Below are 10,887 nucleotides of genomic sequence, written 5' to 3'. Positions count from 1 at the left end.
ATATCATCAAACACATTAATTTTGGGGGGCGGCCAACCAGGAACACTGTTCTGAGCTGCGGAGCAATGTCACTTTTAGTTCTTTCCAATGCCTTATTGAAAACAGCAATACAATCCCTTGGTGTCACTTCTGATGGCTTCACATTTAAGAGGGCGTCCAAATGAGGGTCTAGAGACTCTAAAACCAGATCTCGAACGTCTGAAGGATAATCATTTGGTTGTAAAGGAGCATGATGGGAAAGCCACAATAACCCTTCTCTTAAGCAATCATCACTAAAAGAAAACCCTTCGACATCATTTTCATTCTCTCTATAAAGAATAACATACCAGCTATTAATCCTCATCCTATCCAATTTATGAAGCTCTAACAGGTTCTCTATTGTAATTCCTTCAACATTTCCAGAGATCAAGATCAGGAGAGGTAAGTGGGAACCCGGTTGAACACTCCTTACAAGAGACTGCAGTCTTGTGCGTTCAAGATCCCGTTGAACATTGTCAGCCAATACGAAAAGAAGGCCGCTTGCTCCTACTAAGCTAGCCTCGTTGCTTTCAAGACTGTCAGCATCAAAAGCCACATCTCTCAAAATGGAAAAACTTAACGAATCATGAGTGCCACTACCTTCAGTATCTATGGCAATCCATTTCTTCAAAATAGTCATATCTGACTCGCACTCTTTGTTGTCTATTTCACCATTGCTCATTAATTCGGCACGCAACCATCACCCCACCATGGTGCTGTGAAAGTTACATGATTCCATAGAATGGCCTAAGTTAACTTTCATTCGAGAACATGTCATTAACTCCCAACATAGACACTTAGCATGAGGATTTTTTTTTTAAATAGGCATGATTATCTCAGGCCCATCCAATCTTGACCACATTCTTTCATGTCTCTTACGTTTTTCTCTTATAATCTAATCAATCTTGATCCTTAACGCCGGTGGAGGACACATGGGTATGCCTACCACGAATTCTTCATAGCATGCATTCACTTTGTTGGATATAACAGGAGGGCCCAAAAGGAGAGAATTCAGAGCTTTAGCGGCCTTCATTCGACGCATATTATGCGCCCTTCATCCCTCTGAACAACGCATTGGTTTAAAAGGGCAGCCTTTGCATGCCCAGTATGGAGATAGCCACGTAGTTTTTGAGGAACACATGTGCATACGTTTAAATCCAGATACAGCCAAAAAGATATAGGTGTCTTCCAACCATGCATCGGTCTGGGCTGTCTTAAATGAATCACAGAGTACATATATAGCAATTTTCTTCACTCTAGAACGTTGTATTTCCTTTAATGCATTGCGCCTCACTATCATCTCTTTTGATTGCACAGTTGCCAAACCCATGCTTCGATACCTTGAGACTAATGCACAAGAGAGAGCAGCATCTCTCTTAACTGCTGGGTGTGGCCTCTGATGGTAATAACGAAGAAATTCACGAGAAACAAGCATCTTGCATGTTGTTCCATTTTCAGACTTTCTTTGGATTACCAGTTCAGCCCCTCCAAAGCCAAGTTCAATATTGTCATTGAGATTTTCTTCTGTGGGGACTATTTGCATCCCAATTTCGTTCGCGTAACTGCTCCTGTAGTCATAAAATTCGTCTAAATCACTATCTTCTTCTTCATCTGCATCTCCATAGAGCAATTTGCAATGGTTTTTAGAAATCATATGCTTCCTAACAGCTTCTAGACTTGGAAATGGTTTTCATTTCTTATTGCAATACAAACACATAAAATCGTCCGTCACCTTGAGGCCAAGATAGCTTAGTAATCCACAAAGATCTTTCAAATATTCAACATCAGGAACGAAAATCCATGGATCTTGTGCATATGCTCTACACAACTCTCAATGGTCCCATCTAGCCTGAAATCACATATGACGCAACAACTGGCATCCCACTCTAACTTCTCTTCTATCGACTCAAAACTGTCTCCAGCATTTCCTAAACTTGATTCATTAACATCCAAACTCTTCATAGATTCTGATGCTACACTAACCATGTCATAGGTCTCGACCTCCTCCCATTCTTCACTACCTTCAGATTCTTCCGATTTATCTTCATTCAGAGAAGAAGAAGGTTTGCTGACAAAAGAGGACTTGTTTGCTGCACGTTCTGGTAGTGGCTTATTGATAGTAATGCCAGCACTTTGAGAAGCTGGCATTTCAGAAGCACGCTGAATGTGAGCCTTTGACTTAAGATGTTGAGCATGTGCTTCGACACTTTTGTATTCCTTTCCACAAAGTGAGCAGCTATACAACATCCGGTTGCTTTCCAGCCTCTTCTGTTCCTCAGCCAAAGCTTGATGTCTTGCTCGGAATAAGGCTTCTGTCACTCCAGGAACACCAGCAACATTGCTTCTCTCCAAAAAAAATCACATAGTTCTTCTACATGCTGCAGCAATGCACGCCGAATAAGTGTTGTCTGCTTTTGGTCCCATCACCAAATCTTGTATAACCTGAGCTATTGTCTGCCGTAACTGTGCACGTTCTGCATTGCCGTTACTATTCTGTTGATACCCAGGAGTTTGTGACCCCGGAACTTGAGATGGACCAAATGGAACTTTGTTGGCCTTATTAGAAAACGAGAAGCAGCTGCAGCAATCTGACCCTCACTTCCTGGTTCTTAAAAGTGCTCTGGTGCAAGATAACAATGGCGTCTTCCTCCATTTGCAGAGAAAAAATAGAAATTTTGATTGTCTGACCTATGCATTGGGCGGCATAGCAAGTGCACCGCGCCAATGTATATTTTCACTGTGTAAAAGCGCCCAGTGCACCGCGCGGCCCATGTGCGCCGCGCCATATGCTCTATGTGCCACGCGTTGACTGTCAGCACAATTCCGGCCTCCAAACAAAAAAAATTCATCTTTTAACCGTTCATTGAGATCTTTTTGGGTGCAAATGGCCCTTTAATCAATGAAAATATCTTGATGACTTTGATTTTGGCAAATTCACTTTGTAAAGTTGTAGAGTCTTGGCACTTTGACAACTTGGACACAAACTCTGATTTCTCATTTCCTCTGACTTTTGGCTTTGAAATTATGACTTTTTATTGATTGATTTCATGCAGGTGTTGGAGCTGCTGAACCTAGCAAAATGGGCAGGGCTGCCTGAAGAACCGTAAAACCTTATCAATCATGCATTAAACGAACTTAATAATTTCTTCTTTATAACAGAGTTTTAAAGAAGAAATGTCCTTCAGCATTATTAATAATGTGAATTTTGAAGTGAAACCTTATTGGAACTCCCTTTGGCCTGCAAGCATTATTTCACACTTCTGGAGAAAAAACCTTGGACTCAAGAATTAAAATGACTCTTTTTTACCAGAATGGCATTTGATGACTGCAAATGATGAGAAATGAACCTTGGTGAATTATACTCTGACAGAGGACTGACAAGACTGAGTCTAACATTGGCTCCAATTGGGATGGAAGCTCCCGCTCCGTCGAGGTGCCAAGAACATCAGATCTCTGGGAGAGCTAGACAGTGCCTTCGTCCATTGGGCTATGGAGTCCATTATTTCGACAAACCAGCCTGACTCATTTTATTGACTAAAACTTGACTCAAATTGACTCAATGCAAACTGAAATGACTGAACAACTTGACTCTAACAAACTAACTCAAAATGACAAAGACCTGGACTTAAAACTTAAAGCTTGCTGGCAGTACATGGCAACCTGTGTTTCTTACAAGACAATATATCCTCAAAAAATATCAAAATGCCAATGCAACCAATCAAGAAGATGGCCTCTTGACTGATTATTCCTATCAGATCTTCTAGTCAACAGTAGATGCTTGTAACTGGGTCTCCAAAAAGCTAATTTACCATGATCTCCTTCATCACTGAACACTACAATAATCACCTTCACTGCTGGATGCAACAAACTTGCCAGAGGATCTTGAAAAGTATGAAGATTTGCCATTGCCACCTCCTACTGAGAAAACAAGATGTCCTTTTCTCTTGCTTCTGATTTTTCTTCATAAATAAGAGCATGTTCCTGGTCTTCAAAAAATTCTGAACAAGTAGATGAGCAGATGTCCTCTTCAAAGAACGTTTCTAAACACGAAACATATGAAGAAGAATCTAACATGGTCTGGTCGGCTATAGTCTGAATATATTTCTGATCATATTGGCATGATATGACACCCAGATTCTCATTACATTCATCACATTCATCAATCATGAGATAAGCAACTTCAGATGATTCTTGAAACCCAAGCATGACATCTCTATCATCTATCATAAATTCATCCAGAGAAACTTTTTCACCTACTTGAAAAAAGATATCCTCTTGTTGTTCATGAATTGACTGGATTACCTTGGTAGGAAGGCTGTGTTCTGATGAGATGAGGGCAGTTAAGCCCGTAACTCTGTCTTCTCCATTTGAGGTAGCCTCAACCATGCAACTCTCTTCTATGAGATCTGGAACAACATGTTTTTCCTCATCATAATCCGTCTCTCAATCTGGTTTATCATCATCATTTCCGGAGATTGGAACATCATTTTCTTCCATATCCTCATTTATTTCAACCAAAACTAGAATAGGACTTCTTTTTCCATCATTTTCAGTCATATGGAAATCTTTAACCTGTTGATTTTGATCATGCTGCAAAGTTTCCTCTAAGAGTTTTGTAGGCTGCTGAAACGGATTTTCATACAATGCTTCCATGATTTCTTCGTCCGTAAAATTATCATCCTCATAGTATTTTTCAAGGTTCTCAATAAAACCATAAGCATGCTTGCAACAATCCTGAACTAAATTTAATGATGGATAAGATTCTCTATACTTCTCAAAGAATATTGCATGAAAATCCTTTAGACAATAAATGGAAGCAGGTGGCTAGCTTTCATACCAAGATCGAGCTTCGTCTTCAAGAGTAGCCATAAACATTTTCATCAAAAAGTCCTCAGGAAAATTTATCTTTAATCTATGCACATGAATGTGAAATTTCACCACATGAAGAGCAGCGTCATTACCTTCCACATTTCGGAAGACAAGCAAATTCTTTGACCAATCTACCTTGGGCATTTTATTTGGAAAACCTGGGATGTGATCTTGGCTTATGGGAGTGTATCTTCTTGCAATCCGATCCATCTTGAAAATATTACTGCTACTGATCTCTCTATAGTGGAGTCACCATGAAGGATTGATTGTTGAATTCTTCAGTTAATGGAGTCGCCAGGTGAATGATTCCAGTCGTCTTCCTATGTCTGATCATTGTTCACCATCAACAATCAGCTCTGAACTTGAGATATGTACTGGGGAAAAACAATCTTCAAGCAAACCATTTTTGCTTCCCCAGTATGGTCGCCACTATGTTAGTGCTCGAATCTGCCTCAGGCTAAAAAAGGCAAAACTCGAGGCAACATCAAACCAAGCTCAGCCTCGTAGCTAGCCCTACGAGGACAGGAGAGGGTTCTCTCCAGTCAATCTCGATAAAATGAGCAATAGGGTGCGAGATGACTTAAAATGGGAACTGATTTTAGGCTAGTAAATAATTTGAATGAGGGATATTTGTTTTAATGACTAAGGACTTGGGCTCTATGGGAAAAGGACACCATGAGCAGAGAGATTAAATCCGACACAAAGATTATCTCAGGAGGCAAGAGAGGCGATAAATTTAGCATTCAATTTTGAAATTATATGTAATAAAAATACTGCTAAGAGGTTGACAAGGGCAATAGATGGATCCTTATCAAACAGAAGAAAACACAGAACATGAATACCTTCCCAAGGCAGAGCAGTAAACTAGATTCTGTCTTTCTCACTTAAAAGTATTCATTCAGAAATGATTATGAAATGAAAACGTAAAACAGAACAAGCTACATATGAAACAAAAGAAAAGACAAATGATAAATTTACGCCACAAGAATCTCAGGAGTCAGAGCTGTGTCTTTTCATTAAGTCCCTGTCAAAAAATTGTACAGTGAAGTTTCCTTCACACCTCTCCCACTGTTTTCCAGAACTCAAAACCTTTTACAAATGATTTTTTATGCAATAAATAAGCTTACTGTGGGAAATGGATCAACCCAAAGTGGGGGGTTATTTAATCATTGTTAACAACAATGAAAAGCCAACCATCTGTTATGAAGAAAACGAGAGTTACACTTGAAAATTGTTTGATAGCCCACGAAGAGGCAACACCTGTAGCGTAGATACTTTGAAAAATAACTGAAGTCCAACAATAGACCGTCTGTTCCTATTTCTCTGTTGTGACAGATGTCTTTGTTTATTTTTGGCTTTTGGTATGTGTCGATGTCGCTAAAAGCGTTTCATTTCTGGAAAATGCTTAAAACATTTCTGGCATTATTCCTTGTCTGCGTATTATTCAAAGGTGATGTCATCCGAAGGTCATATAGAACAATACCGTGATCATTGGCAGTTATCACAAATATATCATTCTCTACAGGATATATGTTGATACAAGCAATGTTGGCACGGCTTGCAAATGACTCCAATTTACTAGTTACTCTATCACCAAAGTGAACACCATTTGGTGAGGTCCAATTTTTGACACCATTCCGTCTGCCCATGCTACCTCAATGATTCCATCCTTACGACCTATGACATTCCCAAACCAGGATAGATTGGATTCTTCAAGACTATTGTCGACCTCTTCCTTCTGTTTTCCTTTCCGAGTTTTCTAGTTTGTAGTCTCAACAACATCTTTGGTTCTTGTTTCATCCTTACAGTCTGTCTGGACAACCAACTAATTGACTATGCCAGGCACTTAAGCTTCCCCTGAGACCGAAGAGAGATGCATAACGATGCCCCCAATTAAGGTGTTGTAAGCTGTATGCTAGCTAGCTCATACACACTTACCATCTCCTCGCCATCAAATTTGCCTCTATCTCCTGTACAATCCACAGATTTGAGCCACCTTACTCTTGCTTTGCGCTCCTTCCAGTCCACGTTCTTTACAACTCCTACTTGTCTGGCTCTAACATCCGAATCCACCTTCAATACATATTGTTCAGGAAGGAATTCATGGTCCCCCAAGATCATAAATGGGAATCAGAGTTCTAGAATCTACACAGCGACTCCTTGTTCCATCTGTTCTTTTGGTGTCATGTTCCAGTAGCTGACATGAGCTGGTGGAATATTTATTTCATAAGGTCTAATCTTCTTATAGTCAGATAGAATATGTTTCCATCATTTTGCTTAGCTTTAAGAGCCATCAATATTTCCATTTCTATTAATACGGCTGAAGAATCCAACACAGTGCAAGATAAATCGAAGTCTGAGACAATGGTATATCGGTGTTTGGCAGAATGACCTTGCTTCAATAACAGAACCGAAGTTCTCTGCTCCAAAGGCATAGCGTAAAAGAACTTTATCTCTCATTTGAAGGTGTGAGAATATAACCTCTCAAGAACTTCATTCTCTTCCCTAGTTAACAGCTTAGCCAGTTTGTCCAGCACCTTTTCAGCTGTTAATGATGGACACTGATCTTGAAGAAAGATCCTTTCAATCCACTCCTTGTGTGGGTGATCAAAATTAGATTCTGAGGCTCTGGTAATTTCATGCCCCAAGAAATTATAAAGCATCGAGCAAGGGGTAAGAGTAGCTATTGTGTATGCCAGTATTTTTGTTTTTTCAACAGGATTTAGCCCCTTCCCTCCTTCCACCTTGCCAACAGCAGTTTCTAGTAAAAAATTTCAGTACTCAAGTGTCACCATATTGGGGGAGCACTCCTTTTCATTAATCATTCCTTGTTTCTTCTTTAAATCCTGCAATTGTTGAGCGTATTTCACAGCGTCTTCTCTTACATGTCTTATTGAATCCTTCCGATTCTTATTATCTTTATTGCCTTCGCAACCTTCTTCCAACTGGCATCTTCTCACAATATCATCAAACACATTAATTTTGGGTGGCGGCCAACCAGGAACACTGTTCTGAGCTGCGGAGCAATGTCACTTTCAGTTCTTTCCAGTGCCTGATTGAAAACAGCAATACAATCCCTCGGTATCACTTCGGATGGCTTCAGATTTAAGAGGGCGTTCAAATGAGGGTCCAGAGACTCTAAAACCAGATCTCGAATGTCTGAAGGATAAACATTTGGTTGTAAAGGAGCATGATGGGCAAGCCACAATAACCCTTCTCTTAAGCAATCATCACTAAAAAAAACCCTTTGACATCATTTTCATTCTCTCTATCAAGAATAACAAACCAGCTATTAATCCTCATCCTATCCAATTTATGAAGCTCCAATAGGTTCTCTATTGTGATTCCTTCAACATTTCCAGAGCTCAAGATCAGGAGAGGTAAGTGGGAACCCGGTTGAACACTCCTTACAAGAGACTGCAGTCTTGTTCGTTCAAGATCCCATCGAACATTGTCAGCCAATAGAAACAGAAGGCCGCTTGCTCCTACTAAGCTAGCCTCGTTGCTTTCAAGACTGTCAGCATCAAAAGCCACATCTCTCAAAATGGACAAACTTAACAAATCATGAGTGCCACTACCTTCAGTATCCATGGCAATCCATTTCTTCAAAATAGTCATATCTGACTTGCACTCTTTGCTGTCTATTTCACCATTGCTCATTAATTCAGCACACAACCATCGCCCCACCATGGTGCTGTGAAAGTTACATGATTCCATAGAATGGCCTAAGTTATCTTGCATTCGAGAACATGTCACTAACTCCCAACATAGACACTTGGCATGAGGATTTTTTTTTTTTAGAATAGGCATGATTATCTCAGGCCCATCCAGTCTTGACCACATTCTTTCATGTCTCTTACGTCTTTCTCTTATAATCTGATCAATCTTGATCTCTAACGCCGGTGGAGGACACGTGGGTATGCCTGCCACGAATTCTTCATAGCATGCATTCACTTTGTTGGATCTAACAGGAGGGCCCAAAAAGAGAGAATTCAGAGCTTTAGCAGCCTTCATTCGACGCATATTGTGCGCCCTTCATCCCTCTGAACAACACATTGGTTTAAAAGGGCAGCCTTTGCGTGCCCAGTATGGAGATAGCCACGTAGTTTCTGAGGAACACGTGTACATACGTTTAAATCCAGATACAAACAAAAAGATATAGGTGTATTCCAACCATGCATCGGTCTAGGCTGTCTTTAACGAATCATAGAGTACATCTATAACAATTGCCTTCACTCCAGAACGTTGTATTTTCTTTAATGCATTGCGCCTCAATATCTTCTCTTTTGATTGCACAGTTGCCAAACCCATGCTTCGATACCTTGAGACTAATGCACGAGAAAGAGCAACATCTCTCTCAACTGTTGGGCGTGGCCTCTGACGGTAATAACGAAGAAATTCACGAGAACCAAGCATCTTGCATGTTGTTCCATTTTCAGACTTTCTTTGGATTACCAGTTCAGCCCCTCCAAAGCCAAGTTCAATATTGTCATTGAGATTTTCTTCTGTGGGGACTATTTTCATCCCACTTTCGTCCGCGTAACTGCTGCTGTAGTCATAAAAGTCGTCTAAATCACTATCTTCTTCTTCATCTCCATCTCCATAGTGTAATTTGCAGTGGTTTTTAGAAATCATATGCTTCCTAACAGCTTCTAGACTTGGAAATGGTTTTCGTTTCTCATTGCAATACAAACACATAAAATCGTCGGTCACCTTGAGGCCAAGATAGCTTAGTAATCCACGGAGATCTTTCAAATATTCAGCATCAGGAACAAAAATCCATGCATCTTGTGCATATGCTCTACACAACTCTCAATGGTCCCATCTGGCCTGAAATCACATATGAAGCAGCAACTGGCATCCCACTCTAACTTCTCTGCTATCGACTCAAAACTGCCTCCAGCATTTCCTAAACTTGATTCATTAACATCCAAACTCTTCATAGATTCTGATGCTACACTAACCATGTCATAGGTCTCAACCTCCTCCCATTCTTCACTGCCTTCAGATTCTTCCAATTTATCTTCATTCAGAGAAGAAGAAGGTTTGCTGACAAAAGAGGACTTGTTTGCTGCACGTTCTGGTAGTGGCTTAATGACAGTAATGCCAGCACTTCGAGAAGTTGGCGTTTCAGAAGCACGCTGAATGTGAGCCTTTGACTTAAGATGTTGAGCATGCGCTTCGACACTTCTGTATTCCTTTCCACAAAGTGAGCAACTATACAACATTCGGTTGCTTTCCAGCCTCTTCTGTTCCTCAGCCAAAGCTTGTTGTCTTGCTCGAAATAAGGCCTCTGTCACTCTAGGAACACCAGCAACATTGCTTCTCTCCAAAAAAAATCACATAGTTCTTCTACATGCTACAGCAACGCACGCCGAATAAGTGTTGTCTGCTTTTGGTCCCATCGCCAAATCATGTATAACCTGAGCTATTATCTGTAGTAACTTCGCACGTTCTGCATTGTCGTTACTATTCTATTGATACCCAGGAGTTTGTGACCCCGGAACTTGAGATGGACCAAATGGGACTTTGTTGGCCTTATTAGAAAACGAGAAGCAGCTGCAGCAATCTGAGCCTCACTTCCTGGTTCTTAAAAGCGCTCTGGTGCAAGATAACAACGGCGTCTTCCTCCATTTGCAGAGAAACAATAGAAATTTTGATTGTCTAACCTGTGCATCGCGCAGCATAGCCAGTGCGTCGCGCCTGGTGAGCGCGCCTGGTGAGTGGGTCTCGCCAATGTATATTTGCACTGTGTAAAAGCGCCCAGTGTGCCGCGCGGCCCATGTGCGCCTCACCATATGCTCTATGCGCCACGCATTGACTGTCAGCACAATTCTGGCCTCCAAACAAAAAAAAATTGTCCTTTAACCCTTCAATGAGATCTTTTTGGGTGAAAATGGCCCTTTAAGCAATGAAAATATCTTGATGACTTTGATTCTGGCAAATTCACTTTGTAAAGTTGTAGAGTCTTGGCACTTTGACAACTTGGACACAAACTCT

At 40.7% G+C, this 10,887-nt stretch overlaps 2 pseudogenes; both read right to left on the bottom strand.

Annotated features, from left to right (window-relative positions):
* Positions 1 to 1,072: 1,072 nt before the first annotated feature.
* Positions 1,073 to 7,322, bottom strand: LOC149243791 (cytoplasmic 60S subunit biogenesis factor REI1 homolog 1-like; annotated as a pseudogene).
* A 1,750-nt stretch (positions 7,323 to 9,072) lies between these two features.
* LOC149243790 (cytoplasmic 60S subunit biogenesis factor REI1 homolog 1 pseudogene) lies at positions 9,073 to 10,685 on the bottom strand (annotated as a pseudogene).
* Positions 10,686 to 10,887: the final 202 nt, after the last annotated feature.

The sequence above is a fragment of the Pinus tabuliformis genome, chromosome 8, assembly GCF_031772625.1.
Source record: "Pinus tabuliformis cultivar Carrire ecotype Pingquan chromosome 8, CPIR1, whole genome shotgun sequence".
NCBI lineage: Eukaryota > Viridiplantae > Streptophyta > Pinopsida > Pinales > Pinaceae > Pinus > Pinus tabuliformis.
Note: the sequence above shows the minus strand (reverse complement) of the source record. Positions and strands in the feature narration are given on the sequence as shown.